Source organism: Halichoerus grypus, chromosome 15, assembly GCF_964656455.1.
Source record: "Halichoerus grypus chromosome 15, mHalGry1.hap1.1, whole genome shotgun sequence".
In the NCBI taxonomy this organism is placed as follows: Eukaryota; Metazoa; Chordata; class Mammalia; order Carnivora; family Phocidae; genus Halichoerus; species Halichoerus grypus.
Window position 1 is genome coordinate 13,341,553 of NC_135726.1, and position 15,435 is coordinate 13,356,987.

The following is a 15,435-nucleotide window of genomic DNA, read 5'->3' on the forward strand; positions in this document are numbered from 1 at the left end:
TGGGGATGCCAATGGGAACCAACAGAGCCCTAGAGAGCAGAGGGAAAGCAGGGATGAAGGTTCCAGATATGGGGCTGCATACCACATCCCTGTAAACAGCTCATCAGGGCTTAGCCATAGTGAAGACGGCAATTTCTGAGATAAAATGTAATCTTAGGTGCTTTGCAATGAAAGACTGGAGACTGACAAAGCCAGGAACTGCACAGAGGAGAAAATGGTACTTTAGAGGGAAGATGAGACAAGTCTCAGATTCTCTTTCTGGCAAAATGAGGAAGGACATGTGAAATGACTAGATGACCTAGAAGAGAAGAAAGAAATGTTTGGGGGTGCCTGGGTGGCTCAGTCGGTTAAGCGTCCGCCTCTTGATTTTGGCTCAGATCATGATCTCAGGGTCATAAGATTGAGCCCAGGGTCGGGCTCCATGTTGGGCGTGGAGCCTGCTTAAGATTCTCCCTCTGCCTGTCCTCTCCTCCCCCCCAAAAAAGAAAAAGTTTGATTTGAGTCCATATAAAAATTCTGCTCTGATGACCATAATATCCTGTAACAGAAATGGAGACGAATATATAAGTACTCACCCATTCATTCATTTAAACACGTATTTCTCAGATACCTAGATATTCAAGACTGTATCAGCTGTGTCAGATACCAGGGACAAAGAGAAGAAATTTTTCAGTTGTTTATTTTCCAGCCAGACTAAACATAAAAGGTAGAGCCTCTACAATAATGCCATGGGAAGGGGCCAGAAGGAGGCAGACACTGAGCTAGTGGTCTTTCATAAGCTGACCAGATTGAATATTAGAAGTAAATAAGAAAGCAAATTTAAAAGCTTTCCATTGCCCTCGTCTTTCCATTAGACCAACCCTGAGGCTTTGGAGAGTCCTCAGGCCCCTGGCCTCATTAGAAAAGCAGATGGACATATCAGAGGGGTTCATGACAGCCAGGGATGACCCTGATATGATCAGGTCCTAGTTGCTGACCCTGTAGAGATGGTTATGACTTTGAAATTTGAGGGCGATGACTTTTGATAGGCAATGAAGCACAAGGTAAAATCTAAAATTATGTTAGGATTTAAGAAAAATAATCCCCCCTGTAGGAAGGGGGGGAGAAGGAGAAATAAAAATTAAAATCGGGTAGCAGCAATATCGTCAACCATTTATTAAATCAAGTATTGCTTACCTGCACTAATAAAAGTATACACAACATGGATAATAGACCAAAAGTGAGTATTTCAAAATACTGTTAGCATTAATGAGAGAAAACTGGGAGCCTAGTGGAGGAACATGGCTGACATACACATGGGTGGATAGTGAGTGTGTATGTTTCTAAGTCCACATGGATATAGTGGAATTACATGACATGTTCCGTCCACGTGTTCTTCCTATTTCTGACCACCTGTCTTGGTCTGTCAGTGCCTGCACCTCGCCACCTAAACCCCTAATAAACAGTCTTTATTTCTGCTGCAGGCAACACAGAGTTATCCCGAGTCATGTAAAATGGAAGTGTTCTACACTGGATAAATGGAATTCCCAAAGAGTGTGAAAATATCAGTGGTTTGGTTACAGATGCTGCTTTTATCAGATGATCTGTGGACTTCTTCCATCCCAGAGTAACGGCTCTTATTCCACTCTCAGAAAATAATTTCATCGTTTAGGAGCTCAGAAAATGAAAATAGTTTCTGAATCGGTGTGACTATTTCTGCAGTCTCTGCCTTTTTCCATAACACAGCTTTGCTGAGCTGCTAACAGCTCAATATTTATAAGCATTCAAAGAGAGCATTAATCTTCCTGATTAATTAATTCACTGACTTCTCCAAAATCTTTCCTGTGAGCACTCCTGGACCCATGGTTCCCACTCTCTCCACTCTTGTTTTCCACCCCTGTTAGCCTTTCTCTTCATCTAGTGCTGGGCATAAAAAATGGTCCCTGGTCTAGACTGCTTATGCATTCTTCAGCAGGCACCTAAGAGACTTTCACAAATTCCTCGTGCACTTCTAAACTTTAATAATGAAGATCATGGACTTACATGAATAATTGGCAGATGGAATTTGAAAGCCAATTTCTTTTGCTCATTAAAATTTTGGACAGACACTCAAGCACAATGAAGGAATTTAATGTTCATTTAAACACCATTCCTGGAGTGTGACTAAAGCTCACTGAGTTATAGAAGTTTGAAGCAGGTGAGGTTTAGCCAGTGAATTCTAGAAAGTGTGGCCCTGTGGGAAACCCGGAGCCAGCTAAGCTGGGCCAGGACTCCAGACCCACAGAGAATGTGGGAGAATGGAGGTTGTAGTTCTAGCCCCTGAGGAAGGAAAACAGGTAGAGGTTTTGTTGTGCACGCGTGCACACACACACACACACACACACACACACACACACACGCACCCTCTGGGCAACTGTATTTTCTCCTTACCTTCTTTTTCTCTCATCTTTTCTAACTTGATACAAACTATGCAGCAAGTGGACCCATCCTATTCATACCAGACTTTAAGCCATGGGTAGCTCTTTTTCCCAGACGAAGTTGTGGCCTGGAGAGGTACATATCACCAGTGTGGTACACCCATCAGACACACACACACACACACACACACACACACACACACACACACAATCCCCGTTTCATTTACTCTAATGGGGGGAAATTTACTTTTAGAAAACATTTAATTATTTTTGAGATAAATAAATTCCCAAAAGCCATTAACTGTAAGAGTAAGGGAACTAATATTTACCATGGCAAATGAGGTTATTTGGAGTTAGCACTAGGCAAGCCTTGAATTCCACACTAACAAATTTAAATATTTTTCCGTATGTGACGGGGAACCATTCTGGGATTAATGAAGGCAGAGTTGATGTTAGACCAAGAGTTAACCAAGAGTATGAGGAGGAATTAAACCAGAGAGACCAGGTAGGGGGCTAGGGTAACAATTTATGGAAAAAATAACAGAGTTAACCAGAAGCAGAATAAATGAGAGATGGGAAAAAATTACAAAGCAACAGGGCACTGGTATCTTAGGAATTGATAAGTATGGCTACTTGGATGGAAGATGGAGAAGAAAGAGCAGATGCGATCTGTAGCCTTCATGACTGCGGGTGTGATGACACCATCAACTGAGATATGAAATACAGACGGGAACACAAAATTGAGGAGAGGGAAGAGTTATTACATGTTGACATTTTTTAAAGTTGGCTTATACTCTTGACATGACGTGATGAAAATGACACCTTACCTGTGATCTTCCTCCCCAAAAACTGTAACCCCATTCTAATCATGAGGAAAACATCAGACAGATTCTAATGGAGGGACATCCTACAATCTATATGACCAGCACTTCTCAAAACTGTCAAGGTGATCCAAAACAGGGAAAGTCTGAGAAACTGTCACCGCGGAGAGAAACCTAAGTCAACATGAAAACTAAATGTAATGTCTTATCCTGGATGGGATCCTGGAACAGAAGCGGACATTAGGTAAAAGCTAAGGAAATCTGAATACATGATAAACTTTAGTCAACTGTTCTAAAAAGTAAAATCAAACTTTTAGAAATCTGTTTATTAAAGCTTTTGATACCTGCTAACCCATCATGGGAGCTGGGAAGGGCAGAGCACAGAAAACAAGTAAGTTCTTGTGCCCCAAGCACAAATACTCCATTACGTGTTAGATCACATCACTGAGAAGCCCATCACCATCCCGCCACCCACTCAAATGAGAATGCTAGGGCGCGGGAAAGCAACTCACTACCTGCCCTTAAAAGCTAGAGTTTCTGGTACTAATGTTGAAATGACAAGAAGGGGCCCATATGAGAAAGTAATGCAACAACAGAGAGGAAAACTGGCCTAAGAAAAGCATCTTTTTGGTCAATGCTACATTGGGGTTGCAAAGAAACTATGATCTTACACCTTAAACCTCTGTGCTTTTGGCTTTCATCCAACAACTGTATCCTCAGCACCTACACAAGCTGAGTACCGTCAGCTGCTAGGGGTGTGATGAGTAATACACCACAGCTCCTCCCATAGGAAGCTCACCGTCTACTCTAGAGATAGGATTGCAAATAATTCCAGTATCTGTTAGAGCAAGGATATTATATTTAAAAGAGAAAAAAATGTTTTGGGAATGCTGAGAAGGAGACAATTAATTCCCCTTGGATACATGGTCAGGGAGGGCAAGGCCAAGGAGACAGCTTTGAAGCGGGCCATCAAGGGTAAGTTGTCTCCTGTCGTGCAAAGAGGGAGTATTGAGCATTTGCAAAGACATGGTGAGAGTCAACAGCACGGTGTGCTCGGGGAAGTGGAAGCCAGGGCTTTGAGAATGGACTTAGGTCAATCAGGAAGTAGAAAGGCCAGAGTTAGGGACACCAGGTACGAGGCCACTATAATGATTCAGGTTGGAGATGCCAACACACTATAATTGGGAGGAAATGTTTTAAAATGCCTCATCTCTCCTCTCTTCTCATGCCTCCAATATAGTCAAGCAAAAGAACCTTGAGTCCCCAGAGTCTTCTGCTCTTGGCAATGCAGTAAGGCCTCACATCTGTTTCTTGAGCAGCCAGAGGCTAGAGGGCATCAGTGTCCAGGCCTCCTCTCATTAGAGAACCCTGGGGTACAGGCCCATGCCCATTTCAGCGTGCACTGGGGAATTCCATGCGCAGCTGCACCATCTGCTAAGAAACTCTCCCTTCCGCCCCGTACAAGTTCTCTCAGCTCCGGCTGTTAGATGGGGGCCATGCTCATAGCCTGCCTGGGGCACGTGGGGGCATTGCTTCAAACACTGCAGAGATTACCAATTATCTTGTTTCCAGAAAGATGTGGCCAAGGCTGTGGAGATGCAGGCTGCTTCTTCCCTTGGAAGGAAGTGAAAACAATCTATGGCAGATACTTTGCTCGGAAACCAGCTGACCTCATGAACCCTCCGAGGTTTGGTCTCAAGTTCTCATCGCTTTTGTCGACTGATACAGCTCAAAGAACTCAAGTTCTGTGACCGGGAGCGGGAGGTCGTGCTGCACTCTGGCCCTGCGGCTTTGCTGCACTGGTTGGGACAGAGAGGCATGTGTGGGACGGTAAAGGGCCCAGACTCTGCAGCACACAGACTTGGCTTTGAACCCTGGCTCCATCACATACTAGTGAGAAGACCTCCCTATCCGTTTCTCCTTTTGTAAAAACAGGCGCAACAGTACCCACTACCAAGGGCTGTTGTGAGGATTAAACATTATATTCTAGGTGAAGCACTTGTATACAGCCTGGCACGTGGTGATCAAACTGAGCAGGGAGACGCCTTTCACAGGACCAGCCGGTACCAGCTGCGACGCGCGCCTCCGGGCGTGTTACACCAAAGCTGCACGCACACGAAATGCCTGCTGTGTGTGCCAGAGGCTTGGGCTAGCGGGACACAGTGGCCAAAGGATGGGACTCCAATGCCGGGGTTGGAATCCCAACTCCTTCACCACCTAGTTTTGTGGGCTCCGGCAGTAACATGCCCTCTCTGCCCTCACTTTCCTCAGCTGCAAAATGAGAGTAAGAATAAAAGCTACCTCATCAAGTTACTGCTGAGTAAATGAGATTCATCCAGTGTTGCACACAGTTGGGAGTTTATTCGCCCAGATTGCTATATAGCAGTACATTCTGTGCATATTCTATGCTTTATTTATCCGTTCTACTCTCGATGGAGATTTCTGTTGTTTCCAGTTTGGGGCTTTGACAAGTAGTCCTGCTTTGAAATTTCTTATACAGAAATATATGTAAAATATGTATGCATAAATATATGTAAAAATATGTAGACAATTTCTGGGTCAAGTAGAATTTCTCAGTCAGAGGGTATCAGCTTTAGCAGACCCCACCAACACGTTTTCCAAAGTGGCTGTTCTGATTTAAATCCCTACAAGCAGTGTATGAGAGTTCAGTTGCTCCGTATCCTCACCAACACTGGGCATTTTTTAATGTTTTCATTTTCGCCATTCTAATGGGTTTGTAGCATTATCACCTTGTAGCTTCAATTTGTATTTCTCTGGTGACTTAATAAAGCTGAACACCTTTTCATGTATACATTAAACACTGTGTCTGGTATAGAGTAAGCATGCAATGAATGTTAGCCATTCTTCTTCTTCTTCTCTGGTGACCAAGGCACAACTTTTCAAGTGGGGGCACAGACAGAGATTTCTGGAAGCTTCTAAACATTTTATACTCTCTTGACCTACCTTCTCTCTCTCATGTATGCTTTTCCCCACGCCTCCCTCTTCTCTTGGCCAACTTCCCTATAAATAATATTCCTTGACTCTCCCTGAGTCCAGACATGTTGAGTAAGAAAAAATGAAAGCCAGGTGAGACTTCCGACCTCCACCCCAAACAGGCTCCCACCCTTGTTCAGATGTGCCCAGTCCAAGAGGAACAGAAAGGATCCTTATTCAGAGGCTCTAGGTCACCCAGTCTCATCCATCTGACCTGATCCCCCTCTAGTTCTTTCTTGATAAATGGCTTTGACAAATTTCTCATTATTATGGTGTCTGGTCTAAATCAGACTTGAATCTTTAATGCTTCCCATTAGGAAAAATGCATCACTTGATTTTTAAGATGCAGACACAATTCCCCTTGCAAAGCCAGTATCCTGAGGGGTTTGCTAATGCATCAAGCCACGTAACTCCGAGTAAAATTCCATGATGTCCCTAAAACAAGAAGACAGTTAAGCTCTGTCCTTAGTTTAGCCCTTCCTGATAAACTCCAGGAGAAAAGAACAAAAAATGTGTAATTGGGGGTGGACTTATACCTTATAAGATCTTGGGAGAGAGACAGAAAGAAGACAGCTTAATATTTTCCAAACCAAGTCAAAAATTTTCATCCATGTTTGTACAAAATATTCATTATGTAATGTAATAGACACAATTTTATTCTCTACATAGCTGGGTTAAGATTTTCTCTTAGATGAAACCCACCTTTGTTAAGAAATTTCATGGTATACCTCCATGGGATAAAATGTGGGACCCCTGCCACCAAGGACCTTGAGAGGCAGAAATACTCTGGATGAGACAAAGAAATCAAAGTTGCTGATCACAATAGAGGTTGCAGGGAAGAGAAAGAAAGAGGGACACTAAGCAGCCAAAGACATGGTTTGCGGCTGTTTGACAGGGCATACGCAACCCCTTAAGTCTTTGGGAGAGCTGCTTACTTTATTAAATGCATAGTGCGAGGTGAATCTTTTGTGGACACCCACAAAGGAACTGAGCTCCTTGTGCAGGTCAACCAGGGGTGGAATTGGAAAAGCATGAACACAGAAGCCACAAGGAGGAAGGTGGAGGGTGGTGGCCAGAAGAAACAAGCAGCCTGGAAACAGCCTGACGTGTGGCTAGGGCTCCTGACTCAGTCAAACTTGGGGCAACCAATGCGCAGCGGTCTATGCAGAACCTTTCCGATGTTAGCATTCCAAGGATGCCCTCTGGTCCAGGCCAACTCTAGCCAGGCTGGAAAAGTGAGGATTTGAATCAAGTTTCCCTAAATTTCCTAAGGCTAGGGAGGTCCCAGTTGACAAGTGAAATATAATTAAAAGAGCACATATACTAACTATTCAACCTTTGGTTTCTGAGTGTGACAACTTCCAATACACAAACATAGACACAGACACACAAGTACCAAGAGGATATGCTAAAATTAATAAAAATGTCTCCTGACAAGTTAAATCCCCCTCCTGATCAATAATTTAAGTTTTTCAGCTTTGTTTACTTAAGAGCTTGCCTTCCTTTGTGCATTGAGGAAGATACACAGCTTTGCCTCAGCTCCTGTGTAAGCCCTCGAAATCAGCTGCCTTTCCATCGAAGATTTTCAATCTGATCCTATACTTTCGCGAGGGAGAGAAAAAGGGGCAGAGCAAGAGGCTCACTTCTGGGACTTCACTCGCCCCCATTTTCTGCCTCCCCACCAATGTGCACGCAACGTGGAAGAACTGATCAAGGGAGGACATGTGTGCTTGCAAAGTCTGGGCCCACTGAGCTCCTCAGCTAAGATTAAGTTATGTTTTCAATAAATTTCACTCAGACTTTCTATTTTTGTAGTCTTAAAAACCAGTAGAAATAAATTTATTGAGAATATGATCTCATCTCCAAACATTCACTCAGTCCACGGTCTCCTAAATTAGAGTGCAAATTCCAAGAGTCAGAACAGAATTACCTTTCAGGCTAATAGGATTAGAATAAAGCAGCATAATCTAGTTGTGTTTTAGAACAAGACATGCCTGGATTTTAATTCCAAACCTGGTCAGGAGTCCCACTAAGGCCTTTGGTCACAGTCCCTGTGAATGAGGGTGTGAAAGAGGAATCAGGGATCTGGGCCTGAAAAACTAAAAGGGTGCAGCAGTTAAAACTGAGTGGTGCAGGCTGCAGGTAGAGCAGGCTGAGGGAGAAAGAACCAGAGCTGGGTACAGGGTATGGTAAGGAGAGAGTTCTACACTGAAATATAAGTTTGGGAGTCACTGACGTACATACAGATGGTATTTAAAGCCATGACCAGATGAGATTACTAAGGGAGTAATGGCAGGGAGAGAAATGTTTGTATGTCCATGGGTGTACCATACCAGCCGGAAGTTGGCTGGCCAACACACTCCCTCTCCCTCACCTACGCTCAGTCCATCCATCACAGCAGAAGTTTCGGTGCTCTACCGCGTGAAGCCAAAGTGGTGTAGGACAAAGTGTAGGAATTTCAGGCTTGGAGATAAGAGGGACTTGGGCTCAGCCAGGCCACTTCCAAGTGTATTACCTTGGGCCAATCACTTAATCTCAGTGAACCCCCATTTCTTCATCTGTAAATTGGAGATCATCATCTCCCTCTAGGGTATCTGTGAGTGTTAAATAAATAGAATAAAAATAACTTGTAAGGGGCACCTGGGTGGCTCAGTTGGTTAAGTGACTGCCTTCAGCTCAGGTCATGATCCCGGGGTCCTGGGATCAAGCCCCACATCGGGCTCCCTCCCCCTCCCACTCCTCCTGCTTGTGTTCCCTCTCACGCTGTCTTTCTCTCTCTCTCTGTCAATTAAATAAATAAATAAAATCTTTAAAAAAAAATAACTTGTAAAATACTTTATCCTTTACAAATCATTATCATGCATCTCATTATAATCTCTGATAACTGAGGGGAGAAAATGCTGTGCTTCTATTAGTGATTACATATAAAGTTTAGGACAGTACCTACCAATGTTGAAAGTGTACATACCCTTTGATGAAGCAATTCCAACTACCCTACAAATATAGCTGCACAGGCATAAAGATAAACGTGTTAGGCGCTGGTAATAAGGAGAAATTTGAAAAAATATGTATCAGTAACAGATCAGGTAAATAAATCATGGCATATTCATACTTTGGAATGCCACTTGTTAAATATAATGAGAAATTTTACGTGTATCGATACGAAAAGATGATCCAATTTGTTTTAAATTTCATATATTCATATTTCACATTTTGATACACACGTGGCATAAAGACTAGAACTGTTGAAAGCGGTCACTAGGTGTGGCTAAGGAGGTTCATGTCCCTCTGAGGAATGCTACTGATGTTGGAGAGAATGGCTTCCACTTTCTCCTTTTTACACTTTGAAATCTTTGAAGTTTTATAACAAACAAAAGGTATTTTAAAGACATACTCCAAACTAATCCCTGTGCCCCAAGGTTTTTAAGACAGCAGTGCACCAGGAACATAGAGCATATATCCAAGTCCAGAAAAAATGTCTCTGTTGGGTTCCTGGTTATATTTCAATTCTACAAGCCACGGCTTTCCTTCCCACCAGTCCATGTGGTAACACAGAAGCAGTCCATGAGGGGGAAATACAGGCCCCAAAGTAGGGACACATTGGGAAGGAAAAAGGAAATGCAAATGTATTCTGAAAACAGATGATGTCTGGAAGAGAAAGTGTGTTTGGCAGCAAGAAGGAAAATCACAGGAAGAGGAGAGAAAAGCAGTAAAAGAGAAACAGCCAAAGGAGGTGGTAATTAAGTGCGAAGCTGAAGATTTCCAAGGGATTTTTCAGCTTCGGCAAGAGTCAGGCCTCTGGACAATTCTGCCTAAGTGTGTAGACATTGTTTGACATTTCCTTTTTTTAATTTTTTTAAATATTATTTATTTATTTATTTGAAAGAGACAGTGGGCAAGAGAGAGAGAGCACAGGAGCAGGGGCGGAGGGAGAAGCAGACTTCCCGCTGAGCAGGGAGACGACTGGGGGATCATGACCTGAGCCGAAGGCAGACGCTTAACCGACTGAGCCACCCTCAGGGGCAAATGTGCCCCTATTTCTTTTTTTTTACTAAAATTATTCCATTAGAGCAGTAGCTCAAGACCATGATATCCTGACACTATTTGCTAGCAATGTTCCAAAGATTTAAGTTTTTGAATAATTTGCTTAATTTCATAGTTAAAGAGGACTCGAGGTTAGCCTTCTCATTCATTTTGATATGTTTGAGAGATAAAGGGTAGTGTCACTGCCAGCGGTGAGGAAGTTGTGTATAATCCACAGACTGTGCTGCTCCTCCTAACACTGTCACTCTTCTTTTCCCGGCTCTGGAGCCTCCCATGGGTCACTGGTTGAGTAGGCAGGACAACCATGATGGGAAATGCCTGTGACGATCAAGAATCATGCCACTTCCCACCTCATTTACAGTCTGAACCAAGACACAAGTGTCTGAAATGTCCAATAACAAAGAGATTAACTGATGGATTCTTTTGCACTAAATTGCTTGCTGTTACAGCTGCTGAGACGGTCAAAGAGCACCCAGGAACTTGACCATTCCGGCAGGGAACAGCTGTGGGGGTTAGAGGCCAGCCCCCCTTCCCAGAGCAGGACAGAAGAACTGACATCTGTATCGATCCTTCCTGTCACACCCGTGACAGTTCACAGACAAGATGACGAAAGACAGGTTTTGCATTTGGTCCTAAATAACTGTTTAACGTCACAAAAACTGAACCAAAGCCAAGAATACGTTATGATGTCTCCAATGACCAGTCCTATCTTTGGAATAAGATGTACACAATACACCAAACTCGGGGTCAGGAAACAAGTTCTTCTCTAGACACAGTCAAAACTTTTCTGGGTCTCATAAAACAAACAGGGCTTGTGATACAACTTAAGTTTAACAGGGAGCTTTTGGATTACATGAGCTCTAGACGTTGGATATAGAGGGCTGAGATTCCAGACACTTATATACCAAGTTCTTTCATATACGTGTGTGTGTCTGTACATGTATGTATATGTAGACAGTGTATGTATACATTAGCATCACATATATGTATATAGGGAATAAGAAATTATTTACATAGTCCTTTCTACCTATATTATTATCTCATTTAACCACTTTGAAATCGTAAGGAAGCTACACGGCTGGAGTGGAATAAGGAGAGTGAAGAGAGAAGAGAAGGTTTAAGGAGTAATGTGAAGGTCAGAGGGGACAGCACCATTGCAGGCCATTTTAGGGACTTGGGCTTTTACTCTAAATCACGTGGGAAATCATCAGTGATTTTTTTGGAAAGAGGAATGACTTCAATGGAACTGGAGGGTGTTATGCTGAGCGAAATAAGTCAATCAGAGAAAGACATGTATCATATGACCTCACTGATATGAGGAATTCTTAATCTCAGGAAACAAACTGAGGGTTGCTGGAGTGGGGGTTGGGGTGGGAGAGATGGGATGGCTGGGTGATAGACACTGGGGAGGGTATGTGCTATGGTGAGCGCTGTGAATTGTGCAAGACTGTTGAATCACAGATCTGTACCTCTGAAACAATAATACATTATATGTTAAGAAAAAAAAAAAAAAGAAGAAGATAGCAGGAGGGGAAGAATGAAGGGGGGGAAATCAGAGGGGGAGACGAACCATGAGAGATGATGGACTCTGAAAAACAAACTGAGGATTCTAGAGGGGAGGAGGGTGGGAGAATGGGTTACCCTGGTGATGGGTATTAAAGAGGGCACATTCTGCATGGAGCATGGGGTGTTATGCACAAACAATGAATCATGGAACACTACATCAAAAACTAATGATGTAATGTATGGTGATTAACATAACAATAAAAAAATTTAAAAAAAAAAAGAGGAATGACTTCATCCAACTTGCATTTTAACAAAATGGCTCTGGCTGCTGTGTTGAGTACAGAGCAAGGGGGAGCAAAGTATAGACACAGAGACCAGTGAGGAAGCTACTGTAATGACCTAGGGGGGAGATGCTGGTGGCTAAGACAGGGTGATAGCAGGAAGGGAGGGACAAGTGGCCACACTATGGACAGCTTTAAAAGTAGAGCCACCGCGATTTGCTTGAAGGACTAGAGATATGTATGAGAGAGAGAGAGAGAGAAAAAAAGTCAAAAATCGTTCTTAGGTTTTGACCTAAGCAACTAAAAGGGTGGCTCCATCAGCTGATACGACAGAGACTATGAGAGAAGCAGGTTTGTGGGAAGTTGCTAAGGAGCTCAGTTTTGGTCAAACTAGGCGTCTATTAAACATCCAAATGGAGAAATCAAGTAGGTAGTTGAATATGCGGTTCTGGAGTTTGGGAGAATGGTCTAGGCTGGAGACATATATTTGGGCATTGTGGTAGGCAGAACAATGTCCCCCCAAAGAGGTCCATGACCTAATCCTCAGAATCTTTGAATATATTACTTCCCATGGGTGGGGGGAGACTTCACAGATATGATTAAGGGTATGGAATTTGAGATGGATCGATTATCCTGGATTATATGACTGAGCCCAATCAAATCAGAGAGGTCCATAAAGCAGAGAACTCTTCTTGGCTATGGTGAAAGAGAGAGAGCTGATGAAAGAAGAGGGTCCAAGAAATAAGACATTGATGGCTTTGAAGACACAGGAAGGAAACCACAAGCTAAAGCATGTAGAAAACCCCTAAAAGATGCAAAAGGCAAAGAAATGGATTGTCTACTTGAGCCTCCAGAAACGAATGTGGCCCTGGTGAGAGGTTATTTTAGCCCAGCAAGACCATGTCAAACTTCTAACCTAAAGAACTGTAAGATAATAAATCAGTGTTGTTTGAAGTCACTAAATTTGTAGTCATTTGTTAGAGTAGCAGTGGAAAACTAACGCAAACATCGTCAATATAGCAATAGTATTTAAATCCATAAGGGTGGGATGTTGGTGGCAGAAAAGGGAAGAAGCCGGACTGAGCTTTGGCAAATTTGAAAATTAAGTCAGGAAAATGAGGAAGACCCAGCAGAGATGGCTGAGAAGGAATGGACATGAATAGAAAGAGAAGGAAGCAATGTTCTAGAAGCCAAATGAAGAGTTTGTGTCCCATGCTGCTGAAAGGTCAAGTAAGATGAGGAAAGGGGATACCCAGCTAATACACAGAGAAAGGATATACACAGAAAGAAAACAGGGGACCTGGTCCTCACCACTCAAGCAGCTTGGATGGTGGAGACACGTGAATGGTACCCACCCAGAGTGCCCATATTTTCACACACAGGGATTCTAGAGTCTCTAGCCAACTTGGCCCAACTAGAACCCTAGAATGTTTTCAATCAGATAGCACTCTTTCGTGTGGGGGATGGAAGGAGTGAAGGTCAGTAGCAAGAGGAAGAGAGCAGAAGAGAAAAGAACAGAAGGACTTTCAACTTTCTCTTACAGACCTGCACGATTGTCTTTCCTTTTACCATACAATACAGTCCTAAGCCCTCCAAGCCCCAACTTGTTAAAAAGCATAAACCCTAAGGCCAAGAGAGTTAATATAATATCTCAAGACCAGGAACTACCTTTTTTCTTAGAAAAAACATGACCTCACCAAAAAAAAAAAAAAAGAGAAAGAAACCACACAACCTTCTAGGACCTGACATTTCACTTCAGCCACAGCTTCAGACAACTTTCTATATTTTGCCTTCCTTCACCTCAAAACTCAAGGTTAGGTGACCATCTATAGAAGACCGATTGAAATCATGCATGGAGGATTCTTGGAGCCTGAGACAAATATAGCATATGTCACATTGCCTCACACTGTTATAATTGTTTACCTGTTTATCTTTTTCAATAGACCCAGAAGTCCTCAAAAAGGTGAGACTATGCCCTTGCATCACTGAATTGTAAAAACAGTAATTCATTAACTTTTCACTCACTCAACTAATCATATGTTTCAGACACAGTGTAGTTTTTAGGCATTTAATCTTAACACAACCCTATGAGATGGGTATTATTTATGCCACTTCCCAGATAAAAAGATTGAGATTCAGAAAGGTTAAGAAACTTACCTGGGACGCCTGGGTGGCTCAGTCGGTTACGCGTCTGCCTCGGCTCTGGTCATGGTCCCAGGGTCCTGGGATCGAGTCCCACATTGGGCTCCTCGCTCAGCAGGGAGCCTGCTTCTTCCTCCGCCTGGCATGCTCTCTCTCTGACAAATAAATAAATAAAATATTTTTTAAAAAAAAAGAAACATGGGGCGCCTGAGTGGCTCAGTCGTTTAGCATCTGCCTTCGGCTCAGGTCATGATCTCAGGGTCCTGGGATCGAGCCCCACATCGGGCTCCCTGCTCAGCGGGAAGCCTGCTTCTCCCTCTCCCACTCCCCCTGCTTGTGTTCCCTCTCTCGCTGTCTTTCTCTCTGTCAAATAAATTTAAGAAAAAAAAAAAATCTTAAAAAAAATTAAAAAAAGAAACATACTTGATGGTCATGTTAAGTCATGGGAGTGGCAGAACTGGCCAATGCCAAATTCTGTGCTAAAAAACGGCCCCTGCTAAGATGTCCACATCCTAATTCCTGGAACTTGTGAATGTTACCATATATGGAAAACAGGACTTTGCAGATGAGATTAAATTAAGGGTTTTGAAGTGGGGCGATTATCTTGGATTACCCAGATGGGCTCAATGTAATCACAAGAATCCTTATAAGAGGGAGGCAGGAGATCATACTGAAGAGCAGCAGATGTAACAGCAGAAGTGGTCGTTGATGTGATTTAAGGAAGGGGCCATGAGCCAAGGAATGCAGGCAGCCTTGAGAAGCTGGAAAAGTTTAGGAAACAGATTCTCCCCTAGAGCCTTGAGAAGGAACCCAGCCCTGCCAATATGTTGATTTTAGACTTCTGAACTTCAGAACAGGAAGACAAGAAATCTGTGTTGTTTTAAGCCACTAAATTTGTGGTCATTTGTTAATGATAGCAATAAGAAACTGACACAGTGCTCTCTGTCTTCATATGGCCTTTACATCCCCAGGACCTAAGATGGTTAATAGATATTTGCTAATTACTGAAGGAGGAAGAGATTCTCCTCCAGGGTGTCTCCCACCTGGCACTACCTGAACTCCTAACAGGAAGAATCTAGCCTTCGTCAGAGAGAGGGAGGCAGAAGCAGCCCAGGTGTATCTGGGGTGGTAAGTTTTCCTAATTCCTAAGTTGAATGGATGGTGCTAGTAATAATCTGAAGCTCATTCTATGTCAGTAAGCGTGCCCTTGGAAGACGTAACAAAATGCAACTCTAATTTACAGCTGTGATT

At 43.1% G+C, this 15,435-nt stretch overlaps 1 protein-coding gene across 1 annotated transcript in view; it reads right to left on the reverse strand.

Annotated features, from left to right (window-relative positions):
* HYDIN (HYDIN axonemal central pair apparatus protein) overlaps positions 1-14,330 on the reverse strand; it is a 363,815-nt gene extending 349,485 nt beyond the window's left edge. Inside the window, exon 1 of the mRNA XM_078062394.1 lies at positions 14,200-14,330. The gene's annotated coding sequence lies outside the window, so the exon portion shown is untranslated. The remainder of the gene's footprint in view (positions 1-14,199) is intronic.
* Between the last annotated feature and the right edge of the window lie 1,105 nt (positions 14,331-15,435).